Source organism: Piliocolobus tephrosceles, chromosome 6, assembly GCF_002776525.5.
Source record: "Piliocolobus tephrosceles isolate RC106 chromosome 6, ASM277652v3, whole genome shotgun sequence".
In the NCBI taxonomy this organism is placed as follows: domain Eukaryota; kingdom Metazoa; phylum Chordata; class Mammalia; order Primates; family Cercopithecidae; genus Piliocolobus; species Piliocolobus tephrosceles.
Window position 1 is genome coordinate 21,363,722 of NC_045439.1, and position 16,015 is coordinate 21,379,736.

A 16,015-nucleotide genomic window follows, 5' to 3' on the forward strand; every position below is an offset into this window, starting at 1 on the left:
ACATTGAAGATAGTTCCCCATTTTTATATACCATCACAGTCAATGTAAAGGAAGCATTCATGAAAACTCCAACCTGAGAAAATACTGCATATAATTTACCATGTAATATCTCTCCTTCCTCTTTCACTCTTTTCTTTCTGTTTTTGGATAGCTATAATGGTACAGAAATTTGGTTAAATCGTTGTATTCACATTTCTCTCAAATAACTTACTAACCTGATTTCCATTATCCTTAAGTTGAAAGATTATCTTTGCATTTATCAGACGCTAAAAATTCTGTCTTACTCATTAAATAAAATGAAATGTTGAAAACAATAAAAAATAAATTGTACTGGGAAATTACCAGATGATTTTTATAGTCCAATATTCTGAAGTCAGAGACACAAAAAAGAATTTCTGATGTACCAGATGATCACTTAATAACGCTGAAAAAAATCACCTGACATGCCAGGTACTTTTTGATAACTCTTTTGTGGCCCTGAAGAATAAAACTATGCCATGGGCCATAATTTAGTAAATGGACTGCATGCAACATTTTTCTAGCCATATCAGAGACTTAGAGTGACAATAATAGCTATCATTTATTGAGGATTTGCTATTTCAAAGTCATCTTTAACTATATGTGCTGTAATAATTTCTGATATATAGATGAAAATATATGAGAATAAGTAACTTCCTCAAGGTCACAGAGACAGTATATTGTTCAGCCAGGATTCAAACTCAACTTCTGCTTTTTCCCATACTACCCTGTAGAATAATTGACAAAACCATGCCATGATAAGGTAGCCGAAGTGCTTCATTGGAGCAGGGCTGATGTTTATTTTACTGTACATAGACTTCTTTCATAGCAGCATGTGAAAAGTATATTTTTCTTTTAAAAAGCTTCAATTACCCTTTATTGTAGGTTTAAGTCTAGCTGGCATATGAAGTGACCTGCATTTTCATTTTCTATAAACATTTAGGTTTTGATTGAATGTATAAGTTTACTCATTCAGCTGCTACTCTAAGCAGTGGCAGCCCTGAAGCAGAGATCATGAGGCCTCAGCACTCTCCTGGTAAGTTGCTCATTAGCTGTTAACAGGAACCAGAAAGATGGGCAGAAGACTGAGTTGGAGGCACGCATAACTGTTAAGTTAGTATCACAGAATACGAGACTTGGAAAAAATATTGAAGATTCCTTTATTCAGTTTTCTTATTTGGGGGAGAAAACTCAGTCACTGAAAGGTAATGCACTTTTCTCAAAACCACATCATAAGCTAGTGGTCCAGTTCAGAGTACTTGACTCCTAGTGAATTTCCATTCTCTATGGAAATATGTACTATACTGATGCTGAGAAAAAGGCTAATTTTTCAAGTTGAATTTCATGCTCAGTGTGAGTCATGTGTGCTAGAGAAAAGAGATACCACAACTGTATGTACAATGAGCAACTTGTTCATAGTATGTGTGTTTTGGTTATTATTTTTATCACAAGTTTTGGCACTTTTTTTATCAATAAATCATGAACATCTTTACTGATGGTATTTTAGTGTCCAAATCTTAGGAAGTCTTGATATAACATCACTTGGAGACTTGAACAAGAGTTTCTTCTTACAGGATGTTCTGCTTTGTGATGTGGCCATGATGAAGGTGATTTTAATACAGGGATTGGCGGATTGAACCCTTAGTGTGTCAGTGTAATTCTTAACAACACTGTATTCTGTGAGGTCTGCATGAGTTCATTTCGTTGAATGAACCAAAACGTTTACTTCATATTGGTTTTTATCCCTCAGATAATCCAGATAGTTAGAGTTGTGTTAACATTAATATATTGCCTTTTTATCTTTTTTTCTTCAAAGACGTACACACAAACTCACACTCACATGTAGCTTTTGGGGATTAATTAAAGGTATGTCAGGTCAAGCAACTGCAAAGGTCCACTGTGGGTTGATGAAACATACCTTGCATATTATTTTCTGTGCTTTTCCCACATGCAAATCCTTCTTCTGTCAAACCCCATGTCCTTACAAATGAAGACAATTATTTTACCTTTGCTTACATCCATTAATAAAACAGCTCTCATAATGATTATTCTCACATCACCACTTTGTATTCATAAGAAGCATGAAATCTGAAAAACAAAAAGAAAGAAAAACAGAGGAGCCAGGGCTATGCATTAAATCGATTTTAGTAGAATTCACTAACATTACTGATCATTTTTCTCTTCCTGTGAGACATAAGAGGGGAAATGTTGAACGGATGAGCTGCAGCCGGCAGTCGCCTCTCCTGAAATTGTTAGTCAGTGTCAGCGCATGTAACTGACAAAAGCATCTGGATGAAAGATTGAGTAATTATTTTTTCGTGTTAATGGTCCTTTATTTGTGTTTTTATGCCTATGTTTGTTAACAGTAATTGCCTCTTCTCTAGTGTTCATTTTTAATGAGTCCCTTAAAAAAATGGAGCACTGACTACTGTAGGATTTATTCTCATTTTGTTTGCCATAGTAAGAACAGTGGACAAAACAGGACTTCATTTCCTTAAAGGGAAAGCTAAAACTATGCATCAGTGAGTGTAAAAAAAGGAAAAAGAACAAACTAATACTTTTGGAAGGATGTGCATGGGATTTTGAAAATAAAAAAGCAATCAATGCTCTATCCTATTTGTGTGTGGAGTCTCACTAATTCAAGGTGATTCAGCCTGATAAATCTATCTTTTTTTTTTTGCTGTGTCATTGTTAAAATCTTGGTGTCAGGGTATCCACAAAAGAGTACAAAATAAGTTGCTTATAGTGCTAATTAAATTGCATTTCTTTATAGACTGCAATATTCAGAATTTTTCCCCTTCCACTCTGCTATACTAACACACAAGGTTTTAGTCATCTTTGCATCATCAGTACTTTATATATATTTTTTGTAGGAAATACATACTCAGTATGTATTTATAGAATAACTAACTAACTACTATTAGCTTTTGTACTGAGCAAGGAGAATGATTCCAGCTCCCAAATCAACAAAGCACATTTGACAAAACATGTCTAAAATATAAGCAATTAAATTTATCCTGAGTATTTTTATAACATAGAAAATGCTTATTTGTTTTCTGTACACACATGTTTTAATTTCCGGGGGCTGTTGTAACAAATCCCACAAACCAGTTGGCTTAAAATAACAGGAACTTAATTCTTTCAAAATTTTAAACCCAGAAATCTGAAATCAAAATGTTGGCAGGGCCTCTCTGAAGGCTCTAGGGCAGAATCCTTCCTGGCCCTTTCCTAGTTTCTGGTGTTGCCGGCAATCCTGGGTGTTTCTTGACTTGCAGCTGCAGCACTCCAATCCCGCCTCTGTCTTCACACAGCTGTCTTCCCTCTGTTTGTGTCCCCCGTCTCTGTTTCCTATTATATGGATACCAGTCATTGGATTAGGAATAACTCAGTATGACATCATATTAGCTAATGACATCTTCTAAGATCCTCTTTCCAAATAATATATCACATTCTGAGGTTCCTAGTGGACATTAATTTTGAAGGGACAGGCATTATTCAACCCAGTACACCCTGGATGAATTTACATCCTGGCCATATCACTTATTGTGAGATGCTGGGCAAGATACTTGATACCTCTAAACATCAGTTCCCTTATATGTAAAAGGACAGTGGTGTTACTATGTAACTCATAGACCTGTAGTGAGGACCACTTGAACTAATGTAAGTAAAGCTCTTAGCACAGCTCCTGACTTATCAAGTGTGCTCTGATAAACAACACTCTGAAATGGATAAAGTAGAGAGTTTAATAGGATTTTTAATAATAATGTCCCTCAGTTCAGGACAGTGACAAAATGCTAAAGCAAAAATTCCTACACACGGTTTTATGAAAACCTCCCAAAATGTATAGCAGTTACGCAGATCTCGGAAAGGGTTTCAGGATACCACAAACTATGTAAAATCATTTTTCATAAAGTTTCTCTTGAGGTAATACATAGTTCTAATAGAATTATACCAAAAGTCTTGTTATATAAATTAACAACAACAACAGTAACACCTGAAAAAATGAGAGTATTGGTGTTGGGGACTAGGGTGAGGAGACGATGTGGTGAACACTGACTTACAGCATTCCAAAGGGTGCAATTTAAAAAGAATGAAACCTGGAAAAAGATTGACTGTATCTTCTGCAAGAAGCACTTTCAAGGTACAGTTTCCTACAATCTGATTTGTGATAAGAATTGGGGGGTAATAGAATGGGAGGCTAAGAGCATCTAGTAGATGAGAGAAGAGAATACACTTTAAATTCCTCAGAGAGTAAAGTAACCATAGCAACAGCAACAACAATAACGATATGGTTTGGCTATGTCTCCACCTAAATCTCATCTTGAATTGTAGCTCCCACAGTCCCCACGTGTTGTTGGAGGGACCCACTGGGAGGTAATTGAATCATGGGGGCATTTACCCCCATGCTGCTATTCTTGTGATAGTGAGTTCTCACGAGATCTGATGGTTTTATAAGTGACTTTTTTTTCCCATTTGCTGGGAATTTTCTCCTTGCTGCCACCAGGTGAAGAAGGACGTGTTTGCTTCCCCTTCTATCATGATTGTAAGTTTCCTAAGGCCTCCCAATGCCTGCTGAAATGTAGTTCACTTAAACCTCTTTCCTTTGTAAACTACCCAGTTTCAAGTATGTCTTTATTAGCAGTGTAAGAACAGTCTAATACAGTAAATTGGTACCAGTAGAGTGGGGTGCTACCATAAGGATACCCCAAAATGTGGAAACAACTTTGGAACTGGGTAACAGGCAAAGGACGGAACATTTTGGAGGACTCAGAAGAAGACAGGAAAATAGGGAAAACTTTGGAATTTCCTAGAGACTTGGAGGACTCAGAAGACAGGAAGATGTGGGAAGGTTTGGAACTTCCTAGAGACTTGTTGAATGGCTTTGACCACAATGCTAACAGTGATATGGATAATAAAGTCCAGGCTGAGGTGATCTCAGATGGAGATAAGAAACTTGTTGGGAACTAGAGCAAAGGTGACCCTTGCTATGCTTTAGCAAAGAGATTGGTGGCATTTTGCCCCTGCCCTAGAAGTCTGTGGAACTTTGAACTTGAGAGAGATGATTTAGGGTATCTGGCAAAAGAGATTTCTAAGTGGCAAAGCTTTCAAAATGAAGCAGAGCACAAGAGTTTGGAAAATCTGTAGCCTGATGATACAATAGAAAAGAAAAACTCATTTCTTAAGAGAAAGTCAAGCCTGCTGCAGAAATTTATGTAAGTAACAAGAAGCTGAATGTTAATTACCAAGACAATGAGGAAATGTCTCCAGGGCATGTCAGAGACCTTCATGGAAGTCCCCTCCCTTAACAGGCCTAGACGCCTAGGAGGAAAAAATGGTTTCTGGGCCAGGCCCAAGGTTCTTCTGCTGTGTGCAGCCTAGGGACTTGATGCCTTGAGTCCAGGCTGCTCCAGCCATGCCTTAAAAGGGCCAAAGTACACCTCAGGCTGCAGCTTCAGAGGGTGCAAACCTTAAACCTTGACAGCTTCTACATGGTGTTGGTCCTGTGGGTACACAGAAGTCAAGAATTGAGGTTTGAGAACCTCTGCCTAGATTTCAGAGGATGTATGGAAATGCCTAAATGCCCAGACAGAAGTCTGCTGCAGGGGTGGAACTCTCATGGAGAACCTCTGCTAGAGCAGTGCAGAAGGAAAATGTGGGGTTGGTGGCCCCACACAGAGTCCCCACTGGGGCACTGCCTACTGGAACTGTGAGAAAAGGGTCATGATCCTCCAGAGCCCAGAGTGGTAGATCTACCTACAGCTTGCACCCATTTGCCTGAAAAAGCCAACAGCACTTAACACCACCCTGTGAAAGCAGCCTGGAGCAGGGGTTTACCTTGCAAAGCCACAGGTGCAGAGCTGTCCAAGGTTGTGAGAGCCCACCTCTTGCATCAGCGTGATCTGGATGTGAGATACAGAGTCAAAGGAGATCATTTTGGAGCTTTAAGGTTTAAATGACTGCCTCGTTGAATTTCTGACTTGCATGGGGCCTGTAGTCCCTTCATTTTGGCCAATTTCTCCCATTTGGAACAGGTGTATTTACCCAATAACTGTACCTCCATTGTAGCTAGGAAGTAACTAACTTACTTTTGATTTTATAAGCTCATAAGTGAAAGGGACATGACTTGTCTGAGATGAGGCTTTGGACTTGGACTTTTGGGTTAATGCTGGAATGAGCTAAGTCTTTGAGGCACTGTTGCAAAGGCATGATTGTGTTTTGAAATGTGAGGACATGAGATTTTGGAGGGGCCAAAATCCCATGGGAGGGATCCCATGGGGGATAATTGAATCATGGAGCCAGTTACTTCCATGCTGCTATTCTCATGATAGTGAGAATTTCTATAGGAAAAAACATCAGTTCTCACAAGATCTGATGGTTTTATAAGGGATTTTTTCCCCCTTTTGCTCAGTTCGTCTCCTTGCTGCTGCCATGTGAAGAAGGAAGTGTTTGCTTCCCCTTCCGCCATCACTGCAAGTTTCCTGAGGCCTATCGAGCCATGTTGAACCGTGAGTCAGTTAAACCTCTTTCCCTTATGTCTTTATTAGCAGCATGAGAACGGACTAATTCAGATAATCTCAACAATTTTGTAAGAGATTACTTTGTACATGATTCTAAACGTGTTCCAAACATTTCACTTAATCATTATAACCCTCTTAGGGACATATGATTAATTTCCCTATGTTTCCTAGAGATAAAATTGAGGCAAAGGGAAATGGAATAAGTTGATGATTTGCCAATTAGTGGGTGATAGAAAAACACATTGGCATTAAGCAGTCTGACACTCTTGCCCATGATTTTAACCTGCAATATTCTTAATTTGTTAGTAAAATAACAATATTTTTGTACTTTCTGGATTGTGGGGGTATCCAGTCACTCCCCTCATTAGTGAGTGCTATAACTAAGGACCAGATGGCATTCAGTCAGAAGTGAACAAGAGGGCCTTAGACGACTGGCTTAAATTCTTCTGTCAACATCATTTCTGGAATGCTTATTTTGTGTCTGTTTTGCATCAGGCATTCAGTAAACACGGCTTTTCTGAGCCTGAATTTTCAAGATGGCTAGGTGGTTTAGGAGACCACCATGTCTTCCAGACCTACCCCATGACTGAAAACAAGATGGCATTCTCTGCATAGAGACATGCTAAAACCTAGAAAGCAAGCAAAGTCCTTGAAGTGATGCAAATAACAAAAAATCTTTAAAATTATTTGTAGGAATTTAAAATTGAACTGGATATCAAAAAATCAAATAATCTGGTTGTTTTGAAGGTATGGATTGAATATTTGATGGCATATTCTACTTTTATGAGCTGGGTTAAAAAAATGGTCACGACTGTCAGGAATTTTTTTTCCTATAGAAATTTTTACACTCCTTTGTCTCCCTACTCACCTTTAAACTTATTGATTGATAAAATCTAAGATGAAACTAATAGTCAGTGTTCATATAGTTAATATGTTTTGAATCAGGCTATATTATGAATCAAAAAATAATTTTTAACTGATGAAAGTTACTCATCTGGAATAGTGTGATTTAATAAATGTGTCTCCCTATTTAAGTTAAAATATTTCAGCTAAAATTAGCAGCACCTCTTGTTCCTTTACTATGTCTTAGAATGAAATAAACCACAGGTGAGATAAATTTTCTTTGTCTGATTTAATTGCTTTTAGGGAGATGGACCAGTGTAAAGCTACCCCACTCCAATGGACAAACTGTATAGATAGGAGTGAATGTAGCATGAAAGGAAGAAATTAACACTGATGCTGTAAACAACTTGCAGTCCCAAGAATACCCCAAAAAACATTTTTACTCTTTGCAAGTTTCCCCTAGAAATAAACCAAGCAACTAAAAATGGATATCCATCCATCATGTTCTTAATATTAATAAGTTCATTAATACCACCATTTTTGCTTGTATCAACCTTTCCTTAGAAAACTATGCCTAGAATAGAAGGATATTATTCTGTATTATTGAGAGAGGGGGAAAATGTGTGATATTTTAATTTGTTTTTTTCCTCTATAAGTGGGATTCTATGTGTGTATGTTTAATTGCTTTAGTGATATGAAGAACAAAGACAGGTTAGAAGAGGTTCTCTGAAAATTTAGTTATCCCAGAAGCAATTGTCTAACCACTTGGATGAGGAAGAGAGAATAAGGAAAATCATTAATTGAAAAACAGTCACTGAATGCCTTCTACGAGCCACTCCCTTTTCAGTGTTTTGGGTAGACAAGGATAAAGAAGACTTAGTCTTTGTCCTCAAGAATTTTTTCAGAATAAGGAATTGAAGACGTAAGCAAAACATTTATAGCAAGCTTGTGTGGTAGTAAGTAGCCAGGATGTGATGGAACATGAGATATGGAAGACGAGAGGTTGGAAAAATATATTGGAGTCAACTTCTAGAATGACTTATTAAAAAACTAAGATGTTAATGCTCTTTCTTTTTGTTTCTTTTCTATAACCAAAAAAGTAACAAAGTCATAAATCTATATGAAAAGATTTACTTTTCTTACATTTCATATATATGAAATAGATGTATATAATTCATATATAAATATATTTCTATACATAAATTTATATAATATTTATATATAAAGATAAATATATATTTAGAAAAAGAGGATAGAAGAAAGAAATTTTGTAGAGATTGTGAAATGTAAATTCATTACACTTGCAAATTGATTTACATTTTTTTTCACCTTAATGAAAATGATACATTTTAAATTGTGTTTTTGCTTTTATGCTTTTGGAAGTGTTTTTAGACTTGCCATTTTCTTAACTTTATTTTAGGGTTTAAGCAAGAGAATTCTCATCTGTGAGTGATAATGAGAAATTAGGCTGATGCAGGAGCACTTTGTGGGAATTCTGGGTCTCTGTAACTTACATACGTTTAATCGGTGGTGGAATGAGTCAACCAAGGATGAATTGAAGGCTGTGATACGGTCCTGAAACTAAGGCACATATTGGTAGTGTCTTCCTTTAATAAGCAGCCAGCTCTGGGGATTTTCTTTCCGCAGTGCTATTTTAATGTGTAAAACCACCACACAAAACCTGTGCGACAATCATAACCCTGTTAATCTGAATTTTTCCATTCCTCTTGTAATTTTCAGAATAAGTCCCAAGTTAAGCACGGTTGGCCAGCCACTGAGCACATTCCCCGGAATAGAGATAGGACAACGGTACTCTTCTTTCAGTGTGCAACTCAAGAGTGTTGTGCAGAGATTTGTTTTGTGGTTTTTAACATTTGTAAAACAACAATTGCCTTTTGATTGTGGTTGTGGTCACAGTTGAAACTTTGCTGGAAAAAGTTTCATAGCATTTGCATTACATAGCAAAAATGAAAGGTGGGAAGAGAGGCTTAGATTTGTGCTTCTGACTATCTGAGGTGAATAACTAGTTGTTTTCTTTTTAAAAATAATCCAATATATCTAGGACCATTACTTTTATAAAATATAATAACAGGAAAAATTAACAAGACATGCAAACCATAAGACTCCAATTTTTATTATCAGTTCAACAGGCATATTTTTGTCTGTCAAGCACTATACAGGTTCCTAAATGCTTACTCACAATTTCTGTACTTATCTCTCTATATTTCAGAGGAAGGCTCTAGTGATTGGACCAACCACATTTGGAGTAGCACCAGCTTAGAGGATTCTGAAAGCAGTCAGGAAATCCCAGAGCAAATGACACAGCTTTAAATAAATCTATATATAACACCTTGCTTAGTCAGGTCTACCACTGTTTCTCTGCATTAACACAAGTTGCTTTCTGATTTATCTAAAAGCAGAGAATTGTCCTCTAGGCAGTAAGGTAGTAGCTGTTGATGGAATTTAGAAGTCAAAAAGTGCTTTATATTTATGTGTGTGTGTGTGTGTGTGTGTGTGTGTGTGTGTGTGTGTGCAGAACTATATTGAACAATAGCCCATAGTCTAGGGGAAACCGATCTGCACGAAATTTTCAAAAGTAACTTCAAAAGATACATACACCCTGAAATGTTGGCAATTACATCTGCTTGTTTCCAAATCCATCTTTGTGAAACCTACAAATATAAAATGGAAGCCATCTTAGGGAATTTCACTGAGTGATATTATTTCATCTTTAGAATGTTTTCTTTCTTTCTCAGCAGCCAGCCTTTCCCCTGATACACTCTTTCTCTTCCTCTTTTAAGTTTATTTTCTTTTTGGTGAGTGATGAAGAACAGGCTGATGATCATTTCAACCTGCATTTTCCCTTCCTTCCATAGCAATAAAATCACTAATTTTATTTTTTTCTGAACAAATGACTGCACATTGCCAATTGTCCTTTGCAGTCACATGTAATCTTGAGACTAATTATAGACAGCATAATGTGAGCAGGTGTCAAGATCAGGTTCTGAGAACCAGAGAATGAGATTTAAAAGACTGACAGAAATAACAGTGTGCCTTATTTTTTTCTTTTTAAAAATCTCTACCTAATTTCTAGCTGGTACAAGGACTTCCATACATCTTGGGTTATAATATAGTCCTAGGAGTAGGGATCACATAGGGGTGGAACCAAATGTAAGATGGAGTAAGGATTGCTAACATCTCTGAAACATCATTTCATATTCCTTTCATTTTAGACAGATTTCCACTAAAAATTTTTGATCTTGAAGGAAGTAAACTCCCACCTCATTTAATCAACTATTTCACAGAACCAAACTTTATCTTAACTGATAAGAGTGATAGTAATACAAGCATGTTACAAGTACATGTCTGTGCTTTCCAGCATGATAGCTCTTCAAATTTAAATGAACTAAAAATACATGTAATGCAAAATGTAGTTTCTGAGCTACTCTAGCCACATGTTCTGTGCTCCATAACCCTCTGTGGCTACTTTGTTGGACACTGAAGAAATTGTAGAACATTTCATTGCAGAAATTTCTATTCAATAGCACTGATCTAGAGGGCAAGGCCTAGGTTAGCCTTCATTGTAACCAAATAGATATACACTAAAAGTTTTTCATTTCTTTATCTTAAAATACCCTGCATATTGAGTTAACTATATAAATCAAATAAGTACATGAAAAGAATAAAATATGTGTAATAAATTTGGAAAAAAATTAAATGTTTGAAAGATATCACAGGAAATAATATATCTGTTCCTGGCATGGATAAAAACTTATTTCAGGGGTTAATCCAGGACCTGGAATAAACAATTCTGAACTCTTCCATGTCCCACAATTTTCACACTGATTATTTCAGGTGAAAGAGGGTTTAAAGGATGCCCACAGGAAAAAGGTGAAGAAGTGGAGATGAAGCATAAAATATATCTTGGTCAACTATTGGATAGTAAAATAAAGTTGTGAAGGACAAATGCATTCAGTTATCTTTGGTATAATAAGAGACATAAAAACTTACCATATTTTTGGTAATATTTTCCTTATCTTTCTTTTAAATTTTCCTTTTATTTCTAGCCATATGCCTTATTTCCCACAATAAGACTTAGAGCACCTGAACTTTACAACATGGTGGAACGTCCAGAAGTTTTGACAACCACATACGTTCCATTTGCAAGAGTGTAGTATATTTTCGCAAAGAGCAAATGTAATATGACAACAAAACACTATGAAATTAATTATTTTTAAGTCAAAATATAACATGCTGGTGAGGTGGTGGAGTAAAGGGAACACTTATACACTGTTGGTAAGAGTGAAAATTAGTTCAACTATTGTGGAATGCAGTGTAGCTATTCCTCAAAGAAGCAAAACAGAACTACCATTTGACCCAGCAATCTCATTACTGGATATGTACCCAAAGGAATATGTATTAGTTCGTTTTCCGGCTGCTCATACAGACATATCTGAGACTGGGCAATTTACAAAAGAAAGAGGTGCAATGAACTAACAGTATCACATAGTTGGAGAGGCCGCACAATCATGGTGGAAGGTGAAAGGCACCTCTCACATGGTGGCAGACAAGAAGGGAGCTTGTGCAGGGATACTCCTGTTTTTAAAACCATCAAATCTGGTAAGACTTACTCACTATCATGAAAACAGCACGGGAAAGACCCGCCCCCATGATTCAATTACCTCCCACCAACTCCCTCCCATAACATGTGGGAATTCAAGATGAGATTTGGGTGGGAACACAGAAAAACCCTATCATTCGGCCCCTCACCCCTCCCAAATCTCATGTCCTCACATTTCAAAATGAATGATGCCTTCCCAGTAGTCTCCCAATGTCTTAACTCATTTCAGCATTAACTCAAAAGTCCACAGTACAACATCTCATCTGAGACAAAGCAAGTCCCTTCGACTTACCAGCCTGTAAAATCGCAAGCAAGTTAGTTACTTCCTGGATACAATGGGGATACAGGCATCGGGTAAATACAGCTATGCCAAATTGGAGAAATTGGCTAAAACAAAAGGGTTGCAGGCCCCATGCAAGTCCAAAATCCAGCGGAGCAGTCAAATCTTAAAACTCCAAAATGATCTCCTTTGACTCCATGTCTCACATCCAGGTCTCACTGATGCAAGAGCTAGGCTCCCACAGCCTTGGCCAGAATATAAATCATTCTACCATAAAGACACATGCAGACATACGTTTGTTGCAGCATTATTCACAACAGCAAAGACATGGAATCAACCTAACTGCCTATCAATGACAAATTGGATTGAAAAATGTGGTATATATCCACCATGGAATACTATGCAGCCATAAAAAAGAAAGAGATCATGTCCTTTGCAGGAACATAGAGGGAGCTGAAGGCCATGATGTTTAGGAAACTAATGTAGGAAGTGAAAATCAAATGTTCTCACTTACAAGTGGAAGCTAAATAATGAGAACACATGGTCACAAAGAGGAGAACAATAGACACTGGGATTTACTTGAAGGTGAAGGGTGGAAGGAAGGAGGGGATCAGAAAAAAAAAAATAACTATTGGGTACCAGGCTAAGTACCTGAGTGACAAAATAATCTGTATAAACATTTGGCACATTAATTTACCTATATAACAAAGCTGCACTTGTATCAGAACTCAAATAATTTTTTTAAAGAGAAATTATTTAATTTTTAAAAAGCGATCAGCATGGTACTTTTGTTTGTTTGTTTGTTTTTTTCTCAGAAAAGACATCTTGGATACTGCTCCTTTCTTTGTGTTGAGTAGTAGACTTTCTATTCTTAAATGTATAAGCATATTCCGTCCCATGAGGCCTAAACTTAAAAAAATTAAAAACATTATAGGTTATTTTATTGTACAATGAAATTTTGAAAATTGAAGACTTGTCTATTTAGTGAACTAATTTTTCCCACTCTTTCCTTCTTATTACAAGGGCAATCATGCCTAACCTCATTCATATGGAAATATGTTTAAAACGCATTAAAATATTATTAGCTACATAGTGGAATTTAGTATGCAGAAAATTCTTACCAAGGCATATATTTGTGATTCAAGAGTTCAAAATATTTTTTATGCCCTCTTCCCTAGTAAAGGGTAATGATTTAATTAGCTGTGCATGCTCTTTGTTGCTATATCTGAGCATTAGACCACACTAACTTTTATCCTAGAAAGCCATCAGCCATGGAATGGAAATCACACAGATTTGGGAAGACTTGACTTCAACAACTGGCTTCTAGTAAGGGTGGGACATGGTTAAGTGAATTAACCTTCATGAGGTTCCATAAAATGAATTCTGGATTATTTATCTCCTAGTGGCATTGTGAAAATTGTTAAGTATCTTATGGACTACATCTGGTACACAAGAGTGCAAACACAAAATGAAACATGAATTGTCATGCAGAGATGGATAGGAGCTGAAGAGGGAAAACAGTTACGATTAAAGGCATGTGTTTGAGATTTCTCCTCCTGGTGTGAACTTCTAGCCCAGAATTAACCTGGAGGGTCTTTTGAAAAATAGGAGACCTAGAGTCACTTATAGGGAAAAAAGAGATTCCATGTTCCACAACACTTTAAAAATTTTGAAATAAACTTTAAAACAGTATTTAAAACCAAATATTGTGGATTTATTTGAGTGATCCTTTTAAGACCTAATACATCTAATAAAATAAAAATTTATTATTAATAAGAGTTTTATAGAACATGATTGAGAAACACTTCTATTTACCAGATTCTTATAAATGAAGTTCTAACACTTATTTGAAAGACTGTGCAATTAGAAATTAAAGAGGTAGTAATTTGTTAATTCAAGATACACTTCTCTCTATAATTAATCTTAAAGCAGAACCGGAGATTATAAGTTTTAAAGGTTTGTTGAGACTACCTCATATATATGTGAGGGATATATGAATTATTCACACCTACACACACATAAAAATATGTGTGTGTATATATATATACACAAACACATACACACACTCTATTAATTCACTATTCAAGGTAGCTCAAACTTGCTTTACAATGGTTCATTTATCTTCTGCACAATATACTCATTGAAAAATAATAGCTAACACATTCTAAGAATGTGTTGTAATTGTGCTAAGTGCTCTAAATACAAGCTTTTATTTAATCCTCAAACACTCCTAGGAGGCAGGTTCATCTGTTCTCTTTTACAGATTCGAAAAGGGGAGCCTCAGAGCGGTTCAACAACTTGTACAAAACTGAGTGTCTTAGAGGTGATTGATGCAGATACACTCTAAAGTTACCCCAATGAGTCATTCCATTGTACAATTTTATATACTAGAGTATGGGTAAGACCTGTGCCTTGCTTCTAACCAATGGCATATGGCAATAGTGAAGGGGTTTTGCCAATTTAATGCAGGTCTTTAATAAGTTCATTTTGAGTTAATTAAAAAGGCAGTTTTTCTTGGGTGGGCCCAGTCTAATCAAGTGAAAGCTTTTAAACAAGGGACTGGAAAGTTTCCTTTAGCAAGTAGTTTGACTGCTGAACTTGAAGAAGCAAGCTATGAACTCTGTAGCCACAAAGGTTGAACCTGCCAACAACCTAAATGACCTCGGAAGAGGACACCGAGTTTCAGGTGACAATGCATCTGTCTTATGCTTTATTGCAGCCTTGTGAAACCATGAGCAGAGAATTCAGCTATGCTGTGCCTGGACTCCTGAATCAAAGACATTTATTGTCTCCCAGTTTAAATTCCACCACTAAGTTAGTGGTATTTTATTACATAGCAGCAGACGACCAATACAGGGATGAAGATGAGTTTTGAACTCAAGAAGTCTGGCTTTCAAGTTTGCATTCGTAGTGACATCCAGCCTCTCAGAGTTGCAGCTTGTTATCTGGTATCTTATAGACACACAGCTATGCAACTGTGTACTCTGTGGTCCAGGTGTGATATGATTTGGCTCTTTGTCCCCACCCAAATCTTATGTTGAATTCATCATGTTGAAATCTCATGTGGAATCTAACATTTCCCGAGTGTTGGAGATGGGGCCTGGTGGGAGGTGACTGGATCAGTGGGTGGGGCTTCTAATGGTTTAGTACCGTCTCTCAAGTGCTGTTTCATGATAGAGTTCTCATGAGATCTGGTTGTTTGAAAGTGTGTACCACCCCTCCCTTTGCTCTCTCCTCCTCCTGCTCCAGCCATATAGGACATGCCAGCTTCCCCTGCATCTTCCGCCATGATTGTAAGTTTCCTGAGGTCTACCCAATCGTGCTTCCTGTGCAGCCTGTGGGACAACGAGCCAATTAAACCTCTTTTCTTTACAAATTACCCAGTCTCGGGGAGTTCTTTATAGCGATGTAAGAACAGATTAACACAAGGTGTCTATGAGGTTAGTAATGACAAAAAGGCTAGTTGTTTTCCTCTACTTCATATTTAGAAATATTTAGTGTAATTGGTGGATAGGATCAGATGTAGGTTGGAAGTAGCAACATTTATTTTTTGGAAGTGATACCGTTCTTATTTGAATGAACTTAGAAAATTCACATGTTGCCTTCTGCCTCAGTTTTCTTTGTTACATTGGCAATATTTTATTAAATTTCCAACTTGAAAAGAAATCTATTGATTGTACCACACAATGATGACTGTAAAAGCTATTTTTTCTCAAAAGATAAGCATTTATAAAA